Source organism: Protopterus annectens, chromosome 8.part0, assembly GCF_019279795.1.
Source record: "Protopterus annectens isolate FY-2018-M chromosome 8.part0, PAN1.0, whole genome shotgun sequence".
NCBI classification, from domain to species: Eukaryota; Metazoa; Chordata; order Ceratodontiformes; family Protopteridae; genus Protopterus; species Protopterus annectens.
The window spans coordinates 133,642,234-133,665,676 of record NC_056741.1 but is presented as its reverse complement, the minus strand read 5'-3'; the positions used below and the strand labels follow the sequence as shown (position 1 = coordinate 133,665,676).

Below are 23,443 nucleotides of genomic sequence, written 5' to 3'. Positions count from 1 at the left end.
TGGCCGGGATGTAAGATTTCTTAAATGGATTTCCAAATGTTTTTAGGGTTGTGCTTAGTATTATTTTCAAAGTTATTATAGTATTGTTTTTTGTCTTCAGTTATTTGCTTTTTAGTATGATTGCAAAGTATTCTGCAGGTTTCAAGATATTGAGGTGTTTTATATGTTTACCATTCTTCCATGATTTTTATCTATCTTGCATGAGCATTCTACTCTTTTTGGATAGCCAAATTGCATTATTTGTTTTCAGTCTCTTCCTTCTAGGAGGTGCAAGTCTGTTTAGGATATTTAGAAAAGCTGTTTTGAATTCAATTACAGCATCGTCTAAGGGGAGGATTTTTAGGAAGTTCCAGTTAATAGATGATAGTGTAGTAATGAACATTTCCGGGTTAAACTTGGAAAGGTTACGTGTTGTTTTATAAATATGCTGTTTAACTGAATATGTGAGATGTCTAGTCATATAGATTGGGAGATGATCACTGAGTGAGTTTGACATTGTACCTGTGGTGGAATATTTTCTAGGGTCTGATACTAGGATCCAGTCTAATAGATGTCTTGTTCAAATGTGTTGGGTGATTAATTAGTTGTGTGAAACCATATAAGTTCATGCTAGATGTTGGGGAGTTAGAGTTTATGTCCAACCAATTGACATTCACATCACCTAGAAATATTTTTTCTTGTGAAAATGTTAAAGATATCCAAAGAAGGATATCTTCCAGTATAGCTGTATTGTCATCAGGAGGGATGTAAAGGATAGTAATGCATATTTGTTTATAATTGTTTATTTAGAGGAAAACAATAAGAAGCTCTGCTGAACTGAATGTTGGTGGTTTCTTGTAAGGGGAAATGTGGTAGGTATTGGGAAACATAAAAGCAATACCACCACCTTTCCTCTTTATATGGTCATTACCGATGATATTATAACCTAGAGGTATAACTTCAGAGTCATTGATAAAGCAAGACAACATGAATTGTTATTGATAATGGGTACCTGAATGCACATATTGGGGCAGACAGAACAGGATATGAAGACTGCATGAGTCCACATGAGTGGGGCAACATTAATAAAGAAGGAGAGGCCATTAGTCTTGATGGTGGCCAGCACATGGTTCAGCAAGAGAAACAGTCACAAGATCAAGTACACGAATGGACAACTCACAACTCAGGTAGATTTCCTCATAATAGGGAAAGGGCATTGATGTAGATTCAATGATTGCAAAGTTATCCCCAGTGAAACAGTCGTCATAAAGCATAAGCAGCTGGTTGCCAGTGCCAGATGCAAGAAGTGGTCAACGAAAGCTGTAAGGTAAACGTGGGTGTAAATTACCTGGGATGAACCTTCCTGGACTATATGAAGAGAGACATTATTGAGATGTCAAACTCTATGTCCCAGGCTGGTATGAGCCTAGCGTGCAGGATTCTACATTCACCAAGGATGATGCCACAATTTGAACAGAAGTTGATCTACTTTAATAATTGGCTTCGCTACTGATGTCATTCCAAGGAGCTGGAATATTTGTCAGCATGGTTGGCAGACCATGTTTCTTTGCCAAGGATGATCTGCAGCTGCCCCCTCTAGGCCTTTGAATATTAGCTAAAACATTATCCTCCCCCACAGAACCTTTGTTAGGACCTGCCAAACTGACAGACTTCTGACTTAGCAAAACAAATCAAAGGAAATCTAAAGATGTTTCTGCTCAGTGCCAGGAGACTTAATTGGAAACTCTACTCCCTCTAAGCTTTCATCAGCCTGAAGAATGCAGACATCTGTGCAGTTACCAAGACACGATTTGAAGCCATGGAGAACATGCCAGCAGTGTGGGACAGGACTTCAATGTTTTCCACAGATTTAGGGTGGCTACTGCCCAGGCCAGGACTAAAGGTGTAGGTGTCTCAGTACTCATCAAAAACAATCTCACTTCAAGGCTGGTCAAACATGATGATGCACTTAAACTTGTCCATGTCCAGATTATAGTATACAAAGCCCTATAACATATCCTTGCAAGCTAACACCCCCCCCCCCCCATATGGCCCAGGACACTTATAACTCGTATTTAGACTTATTAGAATCTAAGAATATTAAACTATATAAGAATATTATATTATATCCTTAGACATATTCATACTTTACCGACATTATGAAACTCTAGCCTTTTAAACACCCCTATTCTTTACACTCCAGAGAAGATACTAGGGCAATCTAACTCTCTTTCTTCATAAAAAAATACTTCTTTCCTACCTACACTCTACCAGCCTTCAGACTCCACCACCACTAATTATCCTTCTTCCCTGTAACTTCTTTTTCCTTCTTGATCCCTACTTCAGCACTATCTGCTGACTATAACATAAACATCCCTTTAGTTAATTATGCTGCTACTCGGCTTATCCTCTATTCTTCTCCTGCTATTGGGCTAGCTTTCATCCTGCCATGACCATATAATAGCTCTCAACATATCCTCATCTCTATCCCAATCAGCTATTCATACTTCTTCCCCACACTCTCCACACATCGCACCAAACCTGTTTAAGGATGCCCCTCAACTTTACTGCAAATGTACACTGATTAACTCCATTTCAAGCCAAGCCAAACCAAAACAAAATTAGATGGGAAATGCACTCTAAAAACAAGTATCAGTAATTCCCCAATATACTTAAATCCCTCTAAGGGGAGACATTCACCCTAATCCTGGCCTCACCTTTCTCAACGAATATGAAGGCAATTCTCTTCCGCACACCACTCTAATGGTACAATGGTCAACCCCCAACCCCAGTAATCTAACTTTTGCTCTCATAAATATTATAAACATAAGAAATAAAATTGCTGAACTACATGCCTGGATTACCCAACATAAGCCTGATATTCTCACTGTAACTGAAACTTGGTTTAAACCCAGCATAAATGATTACAAAATTACACCTGCCAGCTATAATATTACCCATTATGACAGTATAAAGAGGAAAAATGGTGGTGATATTGCTTTAATATTTCCCAACAGCTACCACATTTCCTCTTACAACAAACCAATACCAACATTTTGTTTAGTGGAGCTTCTTGTATCTTTCGTGAAATTAAACAGTTATAAACAAATCTGTATTACTGTTCTTCACATCCCTCCTGGCAACATTACAGCTGTTCATGAAGATATCATGCATGGGATATCCATAATAATTCCACAAGAAGTAATACTACTAGCTTTTGTGAATGTCAGTTACTTGAACATGAATTCTAACTCCCCTACATCTAACATGAACTTATTTGGTTTCACACAACTAATTAATAGTCCCACACATTATAGTAAGGCATCAAATTTCCTTTTAGATTAAATCCAAATATTGGACACGAATACACCACCTCAGGTACGATGTCTGACTGTCTGAGAGATCATCTCCCAGGCTATTCAACCAGACATCTAGCACATGCAATTAAACAGCATGTTTATAAAACAAAACACAGCACTTCCAAGTTTAACCCAGAAATATTCATTACTAACCTGTCATCTATTAACTGGAACTTCCTAAAAATCTCCCCCTTAGATGATGCTGTAAATAAATTCAGTGCAACTTACAAACGTTACAGCGTTACAAAGGCATGCGTCTGGAGCATTTCTCCACGGGCCTCCACTGAAAATTGGCTTCATTCCAAGTCGGACGTTCCGGTTAACAAATGTTAAATAAAATAAATAACTTCCTTGACTATCCTAAATAGACTTGCACCTCATATAAGGAAGAGACTAAAAACAAATAATGCAATTTGGCTATCCAAAAAGAATAGACTTCTAATGTAGGATATAAAAAAGCAGGAAAACAATGGCAAAAATAAATACCACAGTATCTTAAAAATGTCAGAATGCTTTGCAATCATACTAACAACAAATTAATGAAGACAAAAACAATACTATAATAACTTTCAGAGTAATAATAAACACAACCCTAATAAATTCCGGACAGCTATGAAACAAATCTTGCATTCCAGCCATAAATTCAGGATTAACCTGTCTCCCAATAACTCATCACTTGAAACCGCAATACAATTCAACTCTTTTTTCATAAATAGTATTGCATGTTTAACCAAGGATTCCCTAACATCTAATCTTAACCCTGCCCAGCAGCCACATATCGCCACATTCACTTTCACCTTCAAACCTGTGCTCACATCCTATATGAAACTAGTCTTAAACAAAGTCAGACCAGGCACTGTTTCAGCTGCTGACCTTCCAAGGAATACCTTGAAATAGCAGCCAATAGCATTGCCTATCCAGTCACAATCCTTATAAAAAGGTCAGTCTAGGAAACCTACAGTACATTCTCTCTCTCTCTCTCTGGAAAAAGTTTCGCATTATCCCTCTACACAAAGGTGGAAATTGTATAGACATTACTGACTTTAGACCTATAACATTCATATCCCTATGCTCCAAAATACTTGAAAAATGTGTTCAAAAACTATCAGTAAACTATCTCTTGGAGGAAGAACTCCTATCCCCAACATAACATGACTTCCATCCTTCCCATAGTACTAACACTGCACTTCTAACTTATATAGAAACTATCAATAAAGCTAGAGATAACAGCAAACGAGTCTAATCTTTATTTCTAGACTTGTCTAAAGCCTTTGACACAGTTTGACACAATAAACGTCTACTTCCAATGTCCTCATTAGGTCTATGTCAGTCCAGACCACCACAAAGAATCCCGATAGTGTTTAGTGGTATTTGTGCCATATGGGTTGTTATGCCTTGATCTGACCACTAGAGGCTAGCAGATTACTAGGATTTTACTCCATTAGTTTGAGTGGCATTCCAAAGACATGCGTGAATGGGCATGCCTTCGTTGAAGGTTGGGCGTCGAGCTGGCACCTCAGCACTGTAAAAATCTACTGCCAATCATTAGCGGACCGGAGTTCCGCTGTGGCAACCCCTAACCGGGAAAAGCTGGAAGAAGAAGAAGTTTGTAGCATCTATTTTCAAGCAGCAAGGATGATTTTAGCATATATTGTTATATATTTATATATTTTCATATTTTTATATATGTATATATATTTTATGGTTCTCCATATCCTCAACTGACTATTTCTACATGCATTTTATTTTATTTTTTACATGTATTTTCACTTGTATTTTATTCTACATTGATTCTGGTCCGGATTCACGATGGCTTGCACGGAGTCTAAGAGTAGAGTAAGACTCCATGCAGCCATCATGTCCGACGAGTGATCCAGGAACAGCCTGCAGGGGCATGCAAGAGAGCTCCTAAAACTGCTCTTACATGGACAGGGCTCAGATATGCAAATTACCTCAATTGCAGCCGAAAGGCATGCAAATGAGGTAGCTCTGCGATTCAGGAAACCCGAACCTGTCCAAGTAAGAGCAGTGTTATTTGCAGAAATATACTCAGTTGACAACTGAGTACCGTTCTGCAAATAGCAAAATGGAGACATGACAGCTCCAAATAAAGGTTGCATCCAGTAGAGGAAGCATGCCAATGGCCAAATATACGGCCATTGGCAATGTTTCCCGATGCAATATGAAAAAAAAACATTTTTTTTCCCCCCGATTTCCAATGTTTAAGCGTAGCGCAGCGCCGCGCAAACGCGCTGCGCTCTAAAAACCAGAAAACTAATAATTAAAATCCACAAATGTGGATTTTATGGGAATGTTTAATGCACAATGCAAGGCAATGGCAGGCTGAAGACAACATGGCTACCGAGTAGAGGTTGCTAAGGGGGGGGGACCCAGTCTAAGAGATGTAACCAAGCATTAGTAGGCAATCCTATGCAAATGAGGGTAAGGATAGTGAATCCCAAGTCTACATAGCAAATGAGCACAGTCAGTGGAGTGTAAGACTAGGATAAGGGGAGTAACAAAGTAGGATATAGGTGACATCACGAGGGGGGTATGTATAGAAGAAGATAAGCTCATTGGAGCAGAGTGACATGTGTTAGCTGTCAGTTGCTCATCACTGGAAGAGGTGTGTCACCAGGTATCCTAGCTAAAGTCAAGAAATAGAAGGTGCACACTGTGGATATCAGCAAAGTTTCTTGTAAAAATGTTTGCAACGTGTATGCGCGCGTGTGCGTGCCTGTATATCCGAGTAAGACTGTGTGCCCTCGTCTAAGCAGGAATTAGCAAGTGTTAGGCCGTGTAAGCCTGTGTACGTGTGTTTAAACAGGAATTAGCTAGTGTAACTCCATCTAAGCACGTGTTTGCGTGTTTGCGCTACTGTGTGCGGCGCTGCCCCCCTGAGGAAATGGAAAGAGAAAAGGAAGCACAACAAAGAGTATGAAGTTAACCAGGGAGAATCAGCAGAGCTAGCAGGTGGAAACAATCAGAATAAGGCAATTACACAGGCAGTAAACCAGCCCAGCCCAGCCCAGCACAGCACTTAAAACTCTGCAAACAACTTTTCACCATGTATTCCTCAGAGACACTGCAGCACTGCAGTAAGCTAAGAGAAGTGAATACTGAAAAGGCTTAACTGAGACAAAGAAATGTTAGGAGCTGCCATTGCTGTCATAAACCGACATATGCAACATGCTGAGAGTGGTGACAATGGGAATGCTGCCGACCAGCCCCCAGTGAGGAGACGGAGAAGAGTGTACAGGCCCAGGGTAAGCTACCAGGGGCTACATGAGCTGGAGATAGTGGAGCGCTATAGAGTGAACAGAGACCTCATGCAGCAAATTTGTGAGCTGTGCAGGCCACGCCTCACACACAGAACCAACAGAGGGGAACCCATTCCAGTGGAAACCAAGGTATGTGTTGGCCTATGAATACTAGCAACAGGTACCTTCTAGAGACTAACTGGTGATATGATGGGGATATCACAGGCATCAGCATCCAGGGTACTGCACCAGTTCCTGGATGCCATGTCAGCACATGTCGGTGATCATGTATATTTCCCCAATTCCCGTGAGGTATTGGCCAGCAATATGTGTCTTTTCCAGCAAATAGCAGAATACCCTGAGGTAGTGGGTGCAATAGACTGCACGCACATATGCATCAAAGCACCAGCTGGTGAGCAGGGTAGGGCCTACATTAACCGCAAGGGCTTCCCCTCCATCAACTGCCAGGTTGTGTGTGATGCCCAGGGCATAATAATGAATGTGTGTGCTGGCTGCCCTGGAAGCTACCACGATTCCCATATCTGGCATCTGACGCAGCTGTTCCAGACATTTGCCAGTGGGGACATCCCTCATGGTCACCTAGTGGGGGATGCTGGATATGCACTGGAGCCGTGGCTGATGACACCCATCAGAAATGCACACACACCTGAACTGGAACGCATAATGAGGCACACGCACAAACACGAAATGTAATCGAGCATGTGTTTGGGCTGCTCAAGTCACGGTTCCAGTGCTTGGACACCTCTGGTGGAGCCTTGCAGTACTCACCAACTACACGTACCCAAATTGTCATGGTATGTGCTATGCTACATAATATGATCCTGCGAAAACAGCTGCAGCAGGATCAACATAGGCCCGGGCCAAACAGCCCCCCACCATTGCCAAGGCCATTACAGGCAGAGGGTGACTCGGAGGAGGAACAACCTCAGCCTGCCCCAGTAGGCAGAAGGAGGCGTGCCCAGTATGCTTTGGCCTTGGCAAAGAGGTAACGCATAGCACATACACTGGCTCAAACCCTGGAAATGATACCTCTCCCTGACCTGCACATACAGTAAAAGGGATGCCTAACTTGACACTACCTGTTGTCAAACATGTATAGGGAGTGTACTATGTGCATCCAACATAGGCAGCCCTGCAGCACCACCTGAGGCATGATTGACCTGTGTTAAGCAATATAAAGCAGTGCTAAACAGCTTTGCCACTACGTAGTATATGTAAACATAAGCGTACACACTAACTGGCACAACTTTGGGCAATGTTGAGCAATATTGGCCAATGTTCAGCAGTGTTGAAAACTGTTGAGCAATGTTGGTCATGTCTGGTCAAATTTGACCATAGTTAAGCAAAAGCAGGTAAACATGCGCATATATGCTTTAGTTGACCTTAAGTAGTCTGGTCTGGCCAGTATGAAAATTTAAAGCAGTGACAGGCCTCGAACCCAGGATACCGTGCACTATAGTCACAGTACCAAACCACGACAGTATTTCACTGGTCAGCTTGTATGAAGACATGCTGATAAGTGTATGCAAAGTGTGTCATGGAAACCCCGCAGTCACAGCACAATACATGTCAACTTATGACACAAAGGTGAGCCCTGCAGTATAAATATAACTTGATTTAAAACACACATAGTACACATGTTAATATTGGGCATGTTCACACATGGTAACAAATGTACTGGCCTCCAGACAGCAACATACTGAAATGTCACACTGGGCATGCTCATACACTTAAATAAATGAAACAAATGTCAGGCAACAAAACAGTGAATGTGCAAACTGGGCATGCTCACACACTTAGGCCTTGTCTGAGTCCAGCAGTGGGCCAGACATATCTGGCAGTTCACCTGTTAACCCAGGAACCTCTCCCTAGCCAACAATCCTGCCTTGTGCACACAGTTATAAGACAACAGACACATATATAACATCTGGTAATCCTGTCATAATCAAATATGTACAACAGATAAATAGGTTGTACATAGAAAGTGGGAAAGTAAAGAGGATAACAAATCTGCAGTCAGTGTCATCAATAAACAATGTGCACTCCAAAAGTTATCATAGGTACATAGGTTGATACTAGGTATCAGCCCTAAGGCATTCAGAAGCCTAGCCAGAGTGTGTATGGCTGTGACCACCCTGTGCCTTTGAATAATAGGTCACACAAGATAGCCATCGCATGGTTAGTGTACTGTGCCTCTGTCTAGCAGGGACCCAGAAGAGATCCCAGGGGTAAACGTATGATCACCCATCCACTTGTCAGTATTTCCCTTGAAGAGGGTCAGTGAGGGGCTCTGCCTAACTTGGACTGGAATGTCGTCTCAGAGTGAGGGGAGCTTCTGGGATATGAATCTGTCCCTCCAGCATGTCCTATTAATTCTGTGCTGAGGCAGAAGTCCTGGAGTGTGTAACTGTAAGGGATTCTGATATCCTGAGGTGAAGCATGTCCAACAAGTCTGGGCTGGACATGGCTGCATACAGCAGCCACAGATTGCATCTGGGTAAGCGTTAAGCAACTGAGTACAGCTGGTGTTTCTGTAGCTGAACTGTGTAGGGCATCTGTATGAGTCTCCTGTTCCACTTGGTGAGGTACCTTAGGGGTCATGACAGTTGCTACAGGTGTCGGGTAAGGTACATCCCAAATGGGACAGTGTACTCAAGTATGGGTGTGATGAGTACAGGTGCACAATGACCTCTCTGGATTTAGATGTGTAACCTTTTGGGATAAGGTGGGCTATATAGAAGGTCTACCTAACCACTTTGCCAATGTGATATTCAAAGGAGAGATGAGTATCTACTTTGGACCCCAAATACATATGTACACCTTCTCTATGTAGTGGATTACCACCTATGTGTTAATCTGTGTGCACTTTGTCATTCAGAAAGGGGATGTGTATGCATTGTATGGCAGTTAGTTGTAGGCTATGGCTCTGGCACCACTTATCCATCTCTGGGAGACCCTGTAGGAGGATGCATGTGTCAGCTGGAGAGTCGATGATGGCACCCGGTCTGCAGTCATCTGTGAACCTGGTCAGCCATACTCCCCCCCCCCCCATGTTAGCCTGTACCTCACAGGAATATATACTGAACAAGACAGGTCTCGGAACTGAGCCTTGTGGGATGCCACATGTAATTGGTGTAGAGTCTGACATGGCACTTGCACGTCTGAACATGTGGGTGCTATCCCTGATCCAGTTTGCAATCCATCTTGGGACATATGTGTTGATATGTAAGCTGGTGAGTGTATCTAAGATGCCCGAGTGTGGTATTGTGCCAAAGGGGTCTGTGAGGTCCAGGTAGGCTGTGTGGACTACCTTCCCTATGTGTATGGCCCTGGTAACTGATTCAAAGAAGTCAGCAGGTGCAAGAGGCAAGATCTGCCCTTAACAAAGGTGAATTGGGTAGGATCCAGTGTCTGGAGGTTGTCCACGTCTGTAAATGTGTCCCAGGATGATACTTTCCATAGCTTTGCAGACCAGGCTAGTCAGGCTTATAGGCTGATAGTGTCCAGGGTCCCTTGTGGAACCACCGTGGTGGAGCGGGACCACTGTTGCTGTATGCCATTCCTTGGGTACATATCCTGTAGGATCCTGTAGTAAGTCTGATATTGAACAGTGATGTTATGTGAGGGTTATGTTCTTCATGAAGCATGTGTAAGATGCAGCCTGGGACACCGTCTGGACCCATTGATGCTGTGTTATTGCTTTGGAGAGGGCAGCTCTCACATGTTCATCTGTGATGTCAGGGAGGCTACACTCTGTTGTCAGGGACATTAGTATGTGTGGGGGATAGGGGTTATGAATATGCACTCAACCTGTCTGCCAGGATTTTGGCAATGTGTGTGGGTTAAGTGTCCTTCGTTGTCATTATGCAGTAACTCAGAGCATATCTGGGAGTTGCCACCCAGGTTCCTGACATAACTAAAGAAGAGCTTGTGATTGCCTTTAGTGTCATGTGCAATTGTAGTGTCGAAGCTGGTCTTACATGATGTTATGACTGATTGTAGCTTCTTGCTAGTATTGATCAGAGATGCTTCCCCTTTGTGGGAGACTGCTCTATCACGTAGTAGCCTCCTCCTTTTGTTACATAGCTTATTTATGGCCGGGGTATACCAGACAGGTCACCTGCCTTTAGAGGAGTGAGTCTTGGAGTCATGTGGGATAGCAGGATCCATGCCTTCCTGTGGGTGTTCATACAATGGGTTTCTAAAGGATACTGTGATATGACTCATAGTTCCCAGTGGCCTGGGGGCTTTGAAAGAAAACACCTCTGTTCTGAGAAGTATGACGTTTGCTTTTGAGAAGTACCTCACCGAGATTACCTTGGCTGGGTGTGGGGACGGGATATGGATGTTCAGTGACATAAATGTATGGTGTGACCTTAACAATGAGGGGTATACCTCTGGTGTGGAACATAGAGTCCCCATGTTGTTGATGACCAGGTCAAATATGTATACCCCTCATGTGGGGGTGTTGACCACTTGTTCCATAGCATTTGAGTTGATATATACAAGAAACCATTGTGTGAGGGTGTTGGGGCTTGAGTAGTATTCCCAGTAAATGTTTGGCTACTACAGGTCATCCAATGTAATGTTGTTTGTACACACCTACATATTCTACAGTGTTCTGTTCTCATGAAAGCAGAGTGTGGTCCCTGGGTTTGGGAGTGTGGTCTGTAGCAGGCTACAACCCGAAAGACAGTTTAGGCCACTGTTACTTACACATGGATGGTCCCCAATGATTTGTGCAGTGCTACTATCCTGGAGGTTTGTGTATCTTTGGCATATATGGATACTCCCCCCCCCCATGTGGTGTGGCCTGGTTATTGTGTCAGAAAACCATGGTATGATGTGTAACCTGGTAGTGCTGGGGTGCTGTCGGGAGCCACAAACCAGGTGACTGTTACTGCACAGACATTTATATTCTCCATATTGAAGAGAGCCTTGAGTGCGTGCAGTTCAAGGTGTACACCTATGGCATTGAGCAGCATTACCCTTCGTTACTTTTACCTGATATTGTCTATGGAGTGGGATGTGCCACGTGCCTTAGCCAGTATTCGAAAGGTCAGGGGTGTCAGCTGCCAGGTGTCCCTAGTGAGGCAACATGGCATGATGAGCATGTCATCCCAGGCTGACAGACACTGGATCCCCTGTGAATGACAGACATATGTTAGCCGACTATTAAAATTGATCATATTGTCTTTATACTGTGGCGACATTCTTGGTGAGGGTAAGATGCTACACAAGGACAGGGTTATACCGGCCTGGCCTACATGATCATAGAGGTCCTGTATGTCTCATTTCATGTAGTCCAGGGAGGAACATCTCAGGACATTCACACCAGCATGGACAATAACGGGGTCATATCTGTACTTGCTTTGGAGTGACCTGAGTGCATGTGTTATGTGGTGGATCCTGGCACCCGATAGACAGCTTACAGTGACCTTCACCTTGGTCAGCCTGGTGCATGGGACATCAGTGTGTCTGACAATACAGTCACCTATCACAGGTGTATTAGGTGTGTTGTTTAGCCTTAAGGGCACTGACTGTGTGGCACAGTGACATTGTGTACTTTGTGATTTGTGGGGAAGCAGTTGTCTGGGTGTCTGCTTTGGGGGTCTTTGCTGCTTAGGCAGAGGTTTATTTACAGCCTCCGAGTATGTGATTGTGTGTTTATGTGTTTGGTCTGCTGTTGCTATACGTCTATGTATCACTGGAGTCGTACTGTGTGTGGTTACCTTCTCCTCCTGATAGACTGTGCCAGTCATGGGTCTAGAGAGCTCAGCCTCCAGTTTCTCCATAGAGTTGCATCTCTCACAAATATCTGTGCATGTTTGGAGGAGGGGAGGGTTGTCTGTGTACATAAGGCAGTTGTAACATTTACTGACAATCCCCATATTCACCAGCTGGACTGGAGACTACACACAAAGCCGACCCTCGGACATGTCATGATACTATGATGAAATACTCATTTGACTGAACAAAAAGGATCAGTAGGGTGTTAAGTGTGTAAAAGAGTATAACATGGGTTTAGTGCCTATGTTCCTTGGTGTTTGGTAAGATTATTTGTGAAGGAGTCCATACAGAACTATGGCACTTCCTTTAGCTATGTCAGACATAGCAATGTATACTCATATATGTCCTGAGTCAGGGCCAACTGTAAATGACTGACAATGCCAACATCCCCTGTCACACAAGGCCATACATACATAGCCACCTCCCACTGTCTTAAGGCCCTATCATCATACCAGGGGATATCACATGTAGATTGGACATACAGGTCCTTCCAAAGCTGAACACATGGCATTGAGTGGATTACAATGTATCCCATATGTGTCATACGTGAACTGCAGAACAAACAGACCCTGCACCTGAACAGTCTGATGAGCCTTACCCTCTCTACAGGATATGAAACTGTTGAACTGGTTACAGCAACGTATGGCACACCCCACGTGTTGGTGCACAACAGACCATGGGAACTATAGTGTTATATGCCTATAGTGTTATATGCCTATGACATCTGATCTGCAAAGCCATGGGGTCCTACATGATTGAAGTCATAAACAATATCCAATATCCCAGACACATGTCGTATCTACATAGTCAACACACTGTGCATAGATATGTATTGTCATATGATGGATTGGCAACTGGTCCAGAGATAGATCACACAAGCCAACTATTGTGGTGTCCTGTTCAAGCTAACACCTGCTGTCCCCCATGGTGCAGTCCTGGGATTGCATAAAACAAAGTGCACACAGTACCAGGTAGAGTCTGATGATGTCAGCATCCTACAAATATAGCAGTGGAAATAAAAAATCTCAGTAAAGCATATAGCGCGTTGTGTTAATGCGTACTTTACTAGTATCATAACATAGTTAGGTAGGGGTTTGAATCCTGCAATTGCTGTGTGTGTGTGGGGCGGAATGTGTGCGTCTGTGTAATTTCCTTAGAGAAAAGTGCCCATTTTGGTGAGTAGGAAAATGCCTGGCAAGTGTTATATTCCCCTTTGACAAGTCTGAAGATGTCAGCATCCTACAAATATAGCAGTGGAAATGAAAAATCTCAGTAAAGCGTATAGCGCGTCGTGTTAATGCGTACTTCACTAGTAGCATAACATAGTTAGGTAGGGGTTTGAATCCTGCAGTTGTGTGTGTGTGTGTGTGTGTGTGTGTGTGTGTGTGTGGCGATGTGTCTGTGTGACTTCCTTTGAGGGGAATGTCCTTTTTGGAGACTAAGGAAATACCTTCAATGAGGTATATTGCTCTTTGCCAAGTGTGATGATGTCAGCATCCTACAAATATAGTGGTGGAACTGAAAACCCCAGTAAAGCATATAGCGCCTTGTGTTAATGCATATGTCACTAGTGTAATAACATAGTTAGGTAGGGGTTTGAATCCTGCAATTGCTGAGTGTGTGTGTGTGACACTTTTGGCCAATGTGATCTGTGTTCCTCTTTTACTACGGTATAACATATCGGGGAACAAACAGTATGTGCATTGCACACATCAGGTATCTGTGTGGCAAATACATATATGTACATGTGACCTCAAGTAGTACATAGGTGTGTAGCCTGTATACTACATGAATACATTTCTTACCTGTGACAGAATGTGCAGTTGCTTCTCAGATCATAGGTCACAGAGGTATGTATGTGACAAGGCCGCCCACAGTAGTGATCTGTGGCCATAGTCATCTGTGTCACACACACCCATGACGGTTTGTATAGACTGCTGTGAGCGAGGGTACATGCCTGGGGTATATGTCAGACATGTTCATACACAACAAGGTCTGGCAATAATGGACAGTCATTATAGGTGTACAACAGACTTCTGGGTATGCATACAGGCCCCTTATTGCTTATGTGATACACAAAGGGACTTCAGAATACCTTTGGATATGTGGATACCAAAGGACAGAAGACATAACCCTTGGCTGTACGTACACATCGGTACCCAACATACATGTTGGGGGCTACCACCTATGTTTTACTGTCATAGGTTCATAGGTAGGTACTAGGCTATCGGCCCTAGGGCCCATACAAGCCTAGCCAAAAATGTACCCTGGCTTTCGCCACCCAAGAAATTTATTTTCCTGTGCCCGTCGAGCAGAGCCACAGAAGTGATTCCCGGAGTGAACTGACCACTTCCCATCCAATCTTCAAGATATGTCTTGAAGAGTGCTAATGAGATGCTCGGATTGACATAGATAGGTAGTCTGTTCCAGAGTATGGGAAGTCTCTGGGACAGGAATGTATCCCTCCAGCATGTTCTGTTTATTGTGGTGACAATGTTTATGTCCCTAGAGTGTGTAACTCGGAGGGATTGGGATTTCTTTAAGTGGAGCATGTCCAACAGATCTGGGTTTGACATAGCTTTGCATGTTAGGCAGAGATCGGCCCTGAGTAGGCGATATGCGATGGAGTAAAGCTGTAGTTATTTGAGACGGTCTGCGTAGGGAATCTGTTAGAGGCCAGTAATCATCTATGTGAGGTACTTCTGTGGTCTTTCCAGTTGTTGTAGATGTCTTGTGAGGTACATAACAAAAGGGCCATTGTACTCTGTAATGTGTCTAATGAGCGATGAGTAGAGAGGAACAATGACCTCTTTATTTCAGGATGAGAATCCTTTTGTGATGAGATGACCCATGTAGATGGATTTCGTGACCGCTGTGGCGATGTGATTATCAAAGGGGAGACTACTGTCCACCTGTGTCCCAGGGTCTGTTAACACATTTTCGGCATTAAATAGACTACCAGCTATGTGGTAGGTCTTGGGTACAGAGTTTTTACCAAAGGGGATGACAGTACACTGTTTGGCATTGAGCTTCAGGACATGGCTTTGACACCAGGTATTTGTCTCAGGGAGGCCCTTTTGTAGTTTGTCCACATCGTTAGGAGTTGTGATTATGGCTCCTAGTTCACAGTCATCTGCAAACATTGTTAGCCAAAGACCTTCTGTGTTAGCCTGCACTTCAGAGAAGTAGATACCAAACAGGTGAGGACCCAGGACTGAACCCTGTGGTACTCCACTCGTCAGTGGTCTGATGTCAGATTTGGAATCCGCTACATCCTCAGTGTGGATGCTGTCTGTGAGCCAGTTGCCAACCCATCTTGTGACATAGGGGTTTATACCTAGTTTAGTGATCTTACCTAGAATTCCAGAGTGGGGGATGGTGTTGAAAGCCTTGGCGAGATCTAGATAAGCTGTGTGAACCATGTTACCCTCATGTATGGCTTTGGTGACTGGTTCAAAGATGTCAGTCAGGTGTAGGAGGCATGATCTGCCTTTTACAAATCCATACTGGGTAGGGTCCAGAGTTTGGAGATTACCAATGTCTTTGTTTCTGAGTTCCACGATGATACATTCCATGGCCTTGCAGACCAGGCTCGTCAGGCTAATGGGCTGGTATTTCCCGGGGTCCTTCGTGGCTCCACCTTTGTGGAGTGGGATAACCGTCACACTGCGCCATTCAGTGGGTACAAAGCCTGAGGTGAGGCTATGATTGAACATGGTACTTAGGTAGGGTGCCAGTTCATTCTGTAGTTTATGTAGAACACAGCCTGTGATATTGACAGGTCCCATGGATGGTGTGTTCTCGGCTTTGGAGAGTGTGTGTTTCACGTGTGCAGCCATGATTATAGTAACCTTGCATATATCCGGTATACAGATGTGCCCTCTAGGGGGTGAGGGGGGGGGGCTAAAGTTAGCACTGAACCTATCTGCTCAGATGTTGGGAATATCAGTTGGTTCTCTATATTTAGTGCCATTGTGCTGTAACTCAGAGCAGATCTGAGTGATCCCATTTAGATTCATGACATAGCTATAAAATGCTTTGTGGTTGTCTTTAGAGTCAGTGGCAATTTAGTTTCCATAACTAGCTTTGGAGGATTTTATGAGGGATCTCAGCTTCTTACTGAGGTTGACCAGGGAGTTCCACCAGTCATGGGTTTTACTCTTTTTTGCAACAGTTTCTTTCATCCGTTGTAGAGTTTGTTTATGGCAGAGGACCACCAGATTGTCTACCCTTTTCTTGGAGGATAACATCTTGGTTCTGTTAGGGATAGCATGCTCCATGCACTCATGTAAGTGCTTATAAAGTGCATATGTGTAGGAATCAGCAGTCACTAGCCTAGAGGTGTGGATATCCTTAATGAATATGGACACGCTGCCGCCTTTAGTGCTTCGTTCAGGGTTATGTGGCTGAAAGGTGTGGTATGAATTGTGGCCTGGTAATGCAGGGGTGCTCTCTGGAGCTTTGAACCAGGTCCCTGTCACTGCACAGATGTCAATGTTATTGTAATCCTAAGGGCAACAGGTGCAGGCCATCTCTGGCAAAGTATTGTGGTCTGTCGATCATGTCGTCCCAGGCAGACAAATACTGGATCCCCTTAGAATGACACCAGAAGCATAGCCAATTGTTGAAGGCAATCATTTTGTCCTTGTACTGTGGTATCATTCTGGGTGATGGCAGGATGCTACTCAAGGTTAGGGTCATACCTGGCTAGGACACAGTATTGGAGAGCTCCTCCATGTCTGTTTTCATGTAGTCCAGGGGGGTACATCTCAGGTAATTCAAACCAACATGGACAATGACAGTGTCATATTTGTACTTATTGTGGAGCGACCTGAGTGCATGCGTTATGTGGCGGATCCTGGCACCTGACAGGCAGCTGACAGTAACTTTCACCTTGTTTAGTCTAGTGAGTGGAACATCACTGTGCCTGACTATAGAGTCACCTATGACTAGACTGTTGGGTACGTTGTTATGCCTTATGGGCTGTGTTTGAGTGGCACACTGAGTTAGTGGACTATGTGTCATTTGGGTTGTGTTGGGGGTGGAGTTTGCTTGCGTTTATGCTTCGGATGTGTCTGATGCTTGGCCAGGTTTCTACTGAGAGGCTCTGCGAATGTAGGTGTGTGTTTTGTGTTTCTATGTGTGTGTTTTGGAGGTGTAGGTTTTGAGGGACTATGTGATGAGTGTGGTGTGGTGCAAGTGTTTGCCTTCACCTCTTGACTGTCTAGTCCAGTCATGGGTGAAGAGACCATTGTTTCTAGTTTGGCTATATCAGTGCATCTCTTACAGGTTGTAGTGTTGGGTGGTAGGAGTAGAGGGTTGTCTGTGTACATGAAGCAATTGCTGCATTGCCCCAAGATGCCCAGATTCTGTCAGGATACTATGTATAGTAAATGTGGATGACAATGCTATAGTAGGCTTACAGCTCTGCAGCATGTGTTGGACAACAGGCATCTGTCTGTATGATACCCTTGTGTAGGATATGTGTCCCATCTGGAGAATGCATTGTAGGCCACTGCATGCATTTCCAGATGTGGATGGACATATCCCTAGTGTGTTTGCATGCACCTAAGGGGCTATATGCCAAACATGTGTGGGCCCAGGAATGGGTGGCGGTCAATACCACTGGTTACTGTTATAGTATAGTACCGGAAGGATACAACTGTTACTGAGTTCACTACATCTGTGTGTCACTTGTCTGTACATCATCTGATAATTGTTTATAGTCAGGCTGACGAGGTTGTGTATGCTACCAGAATGCTAAACAGTGACAGTAACAGTATCACCCACACCAGAGTGCCAAACCATGTCACACACACATGTGTACCCATGTTAGAACATATCTGTAGTAGTATGCATACTGGCCACCAAGAGATACTCGGAGATGTTAACAATGTGTAATACAGGGTATGTCACACATCCCATGGGTCCAGTATGCACGTGCATGCAGACAGTGCACCCCCACCATGTTCACAGATGTACACCTGCAAATCTGTACTGCACACATCACACACGTACTGTCCACTCACTAACACATGCTGCCAACACTACACACTGCATCCACGTGACACATGGGCAAACAAGACATACTCAGACATAACACAGGTGTACACAATACAACATTGACAATCATAGCTTCGATGCACCATGCCTGCTCAGATATACCTACAAGGATATCATCACACTTTCCTGTCGACAATCTGCTAACATTGCTATACTGCTACAGAGTCACCCTGTGCATCAGCACCGTGTTAGCCTGTTCCTGCATCAGTGTTACAGATGACAGGAGGTGGCACAGGTCTCACCATATGCACAAGGTGTGTTGCCGGTTTGCCAGATCCCGACATTGACCCATCCAATCAACATGTCTGTGTGTGTGTGTGTGTGTGTGTGTGTGTGTGTGTGTGTGTGTGTGTGTGTGTGCGTGTGTGTGCGTGTGTGTGTGTGTGTGTGTGTGTGTGGGACAACAGTACAGCATGGGCCAATGTTGATGTGATGTGTGCGTGTCTGTGTGAGCCCTAGGTGTTTGGTTTATGTTTGTGTGTCTGCATGCACACAACTGCCATATACAGGAGGTTGAGGGACAGCCAAAGACTGTGCCTGCCAGGCTGTACAGATCATTGTCTCTGGGCACGGACATGGAACCTGTGCCTGGCAGGGGCGCTACGGACAGTATCGGGTACCAAGCCTGACTGGGTACTATCATCAGAGGCAGAGGTATGTCGACTGGAGCTACGTCCCTGCTGGGACTGCCCAGAGCCACGTGCACGTGGTCTACTAGGATGGTCGATGGACAGGCCAGCCCCAGCATTGCTGGGGTTGGTACTGGCACTACGGGAGTGGATGTGATCTGTGTGTCGTCCGCGACGACTGCCAGCTGCTGATGTTGCTGGCATACGTCCGCGTTGATGTCTCAGCCATCCCGCATGGTCCTGGCTCATGGAAAACACATTTTGGAGGGCATCTAATGTCTCCCCCCAACGTCTATCAATGACCTCTGTGTAATTACGTATGGCACCGGCAAGGTCACGGATACTGTCATTGATAGAGGTGTTATGGGCCCTCTGCGCCCTTAGTCCCTGTCTGGTGTACCGTTCCATACGTGCCTGTGCCTGCATTACAGCCCAGAACATAGCTGAGGTTGTAAGACCTGTGGGGGCACGTCTGCCAGGGCAATATGACCAGCAGTGCTCCCATGAGAACCCCTGGACATCTGCCTATGTGGTACCATTCCAAGGATCTGGGTATGGCTGCTGTGAGGGGATGCATGTGCTATGGATACCACACTTTCCTGGTCAATGCCAACTGTATGCTGTCCCACAGCTATGGCCATTGGTGATGAGGGATATATTGGCAGTATGAGTGTGCACATAGATGGGGTTGAAAGCTGTGTACTGTCGATTGGTGGACCACAGACCCTTTCAAACCTGCCTGTGCCACAATACATGTCTCATCATCTCCACTATTTGTGGCAGTGACTTCAGGTTCCGTGCTGCATTCAGCCAACCCAACCTCTGCACCTGTGAGAGTAAGACAGGAAACACACTTTACAATCTGTACATGATGTTATCACACATGCACACATGAACACATGCACAAATGAACACACGCACAAATGCACACATGCACACATGCACACATGAACACATGCACACATGCACACATGCACACAGGAACACATGCGCAAATGCACACACAAACACATGCACACATGAATACATGCACACTCCTCACTACAGCAGATACACACACACAACAGCAATCCAAAACATACTCAATAGTGGTTGAAGGTGGGTGACAGGATCACAATGCAAACAGTCACATCACACGTGTCAGCATGCAGACTAAGTGTTGATCAGGTCCATGCAGTGTGAGTGTAGACAGGCATAGTTAATGACAGTGTACATGGCTGTGATGCATGTTTGTACATGTTCAGTGATTGCCTACACCCTGGAACACAATGTGTACAAGGGCACAACATTTCTGTGCAAGTATTATAAGCTCTGCAATGTCCTGTGCACCATCACTCACAGGTATACATACCATGGCTGCATGTGTTATCTGTGTGTCACATGGATTTCCATGTCTGATTGCAGATAATTCTGGACACAGGTGTAGCACATGCATGCAATGTACACACATGGGATGAGTGGTGCATGTCTATGTGATGGAATACCAATCCTGGACATGGCCATTGTACAGTGGTTATGGTGAGTGTGGGTCATATTCCAGATATGCCAGTGCCAGCCATGACATTGCATGGTACATGACTACAACATTAAACATCACACATACCCAATGTGTGTCATGTGACGTATATACCCAATAGCATTCCAGGACAAATATGTGTCACTTTGTACAGAATGTGACTGCTATGCATATTGTGTATAGTTGCATATGTTTGCACACACACATGCTATGCATAATGTGTATAGGTGCATGTGTGTGCACACATACAATATGGAGGTGCAAAGCAATGACAGCTATGTGTAGTACTGTGGTCACTGTAACTGTATGGGGTGGAGTTCCATTAGCCATCATCATCATGCATCATGTGGTCACTCAAGGCCACTAAAGTGTGCTAGACCACCGCATAGCATGCTGTACCTGAACCGCAATGCCGTGGCTAAGTTCACAATTACACAGCCACGTTGTACAAGTGTGTGTGAGGTGCCCAATAGGGAGCATTGCCTAACATGACTATGTTATGTGTTGAAGAGTGTTGCACAGCCCCATGCTAGGCCCCTACCCCTCAGGTATATTATGTGTGGTGTGTGGATGACATGTGGGATACTGAAGTGTGACCTGGCAGCGGGTGTCTGGTTACGCTATGTGTAGCATGTTGAGGTGTACTGCATATGACAAACATGTTATGTTGTGTACATGTGTGTCAACTATGCCTATCCAATGTGCAGTACAGTGTTGCCACATTTGTGTCTGATGCTCTGAGCATAGCATGTGATTGAGGCAGCTACTGACTTTACTGAGATGTTTAACGTCTCACAGCAAACATGCACAGCATGCATTATGCGTAGGTGTGTTACGTGTACATGGCCTACACCTCACCTATGACATGCACATTTCAATACCAATTTTAAAGTCTTAACACACTCACCAGCATGTATCGTCTGCCCTACTGTCACACCAGAGGGACCTACAAGAATATGACAGTTTGTCAGTGGCCACAACTGTGGCATTGCTACTGTGAGTGTGCTAAACTACAGTAGAACAATAGGCATAGGTGTACAGATACTATTCAAAATATCAGTATTGCACACAATAGGCAGCACAACTGCTAAACACAGTACACATCTCACATATGCATAATCTAACAATACAAGTAACAGTAGTCTACAGCTAGGGAATGTTACCTGCACGCTCCATGTCATCATGCTGGGTGGCTCCGGCCTCCATGATGACACATGTATGATGATGTTGCTGCTGTAGGCCAGGAGCCACCACGCTTAGGAGCAGTTCCTCCACTGTGGTGAGGGGGAGATGTATGGCCACCCAACCACCTGTGGCAAGCTGTTGTCTATGGATATCAGACGCATGCCGCCGGACATGTCTAATTAAATCACTGCAGTGATGGCGTACCTGCTCATATGTCCGGTTATGCATGCCTATGTCATTTACCCGACGAACAAGATCTTGCCACAGTGCAGTACGCTCATGCTGGTGCTGGCTGGCCCTGGAAAACAGCAGGGTATAGTGCTGCACCAGGCTGTGGTGTATTTCCTGTTCCTCTGCGGCTGTGTAGGAGGGATTCCTTTGATGAGCCATAAGCCTGGAAGACAAGTAAACGATATGTGTGAGCAAGTCATGTGGCACACTTAACATTATACAGTACAGATATCAGTTATCTGCCATATATAGCATCTGTTCATCTGTCAGAGGATACACACGTTAAATACCACATATCAGTGCTCAGCCCACAACTGGCTGACAGTGCCTGACACACTCCATATAACAAACCAGTATACACCAGTACTCGGCACACTGTTTGGGATCCAATGCACAACCTCGCCACGGGGGTACATATGTAGCTAATGCATGAAGAAATATGTCATCCATTGCAATGAATGTGAAGTACAGTTAAAGTATTACCATTAACCCACCCTAGTTGTTGATGCCATACCCCTACCTAACATATATGCACAGTTGTTATTATAGCTGGCATACTGCTGTAACAGAGTATACATGTTGCTAGGTACACACGCAAATCCTGTAACACACATGTGATTGCGGACATGGTACAGGCATCATTACACACACATCAGACATTCATACAACACACAAATGTATGCTGACACAGATGAACATTACCTGTGTACCTTATAGTACTGTGTGCCCCTACTTACAGATACCTATGCCTGAGGTATGTAATCTGTGCAGACTACAGGAAACACACAAGACAGTGTTACCAGGGAATGTGAACATACACCATACTGTGTTGTTTAGGCCTACAGCTTCAGGTAGTACAACAGTTCAAATGTCAGTTGGATTCACCAGCAGTACCACTTACTGAGCATACATGTATTGCTTCAGCCTACAATGGGACACCACAGTCGTAGACAAGGAACTATGTCACAACATATGCCATCCTACTATGTCTGCATCGCAATAACTGAGACATCTTTCTCTGGCCTCACACCTAGGACACAAACTACCATGACAGAAGCAACCTCACACTAAGCTATCACACCGTTACAGACCTTGCACACATTCACTGTCACACTCATTTCACCTCACATAGCAGGTATTGCACTGAGTACATGTGTGTGTGTGCATAGTGTCATAGGTAGGTAATACGCTATTGGCCCTAGGGCCTACAGCATCCTAGCCATATGCTACCCTGGCCTTTGACACACATGTAATTTGATTTCACTTGCTCCTGTCAACTGGATACACAGAGGTGATTCCCAGGGCGTGTTACCTATCTCCCAGACAGTAATCAGGGGTATGTATGACATCTGCTACTGAGGAACCTTGTTTGTTAATGCTGGGTGATTTACTCCACAGTATGGAATATTT

At 44.5% G+C, this 23,443-nt stretch overlaps 1 protein-coding gene across 1 annotated transcript in view; it reads left to right on the top strand.

Moving 5' to 3' along the window:
* LOC122808161 (alpha-2-macroglobulin-like) overlaps window positions 1-23,443 on the top strand; it is a 1,492,450-nt gene that overhangs the window by 168,236 nt on the left and 1,300,771 nt on the right. The gene's annotated exons all lie outside the window — the stretch shown is intronic.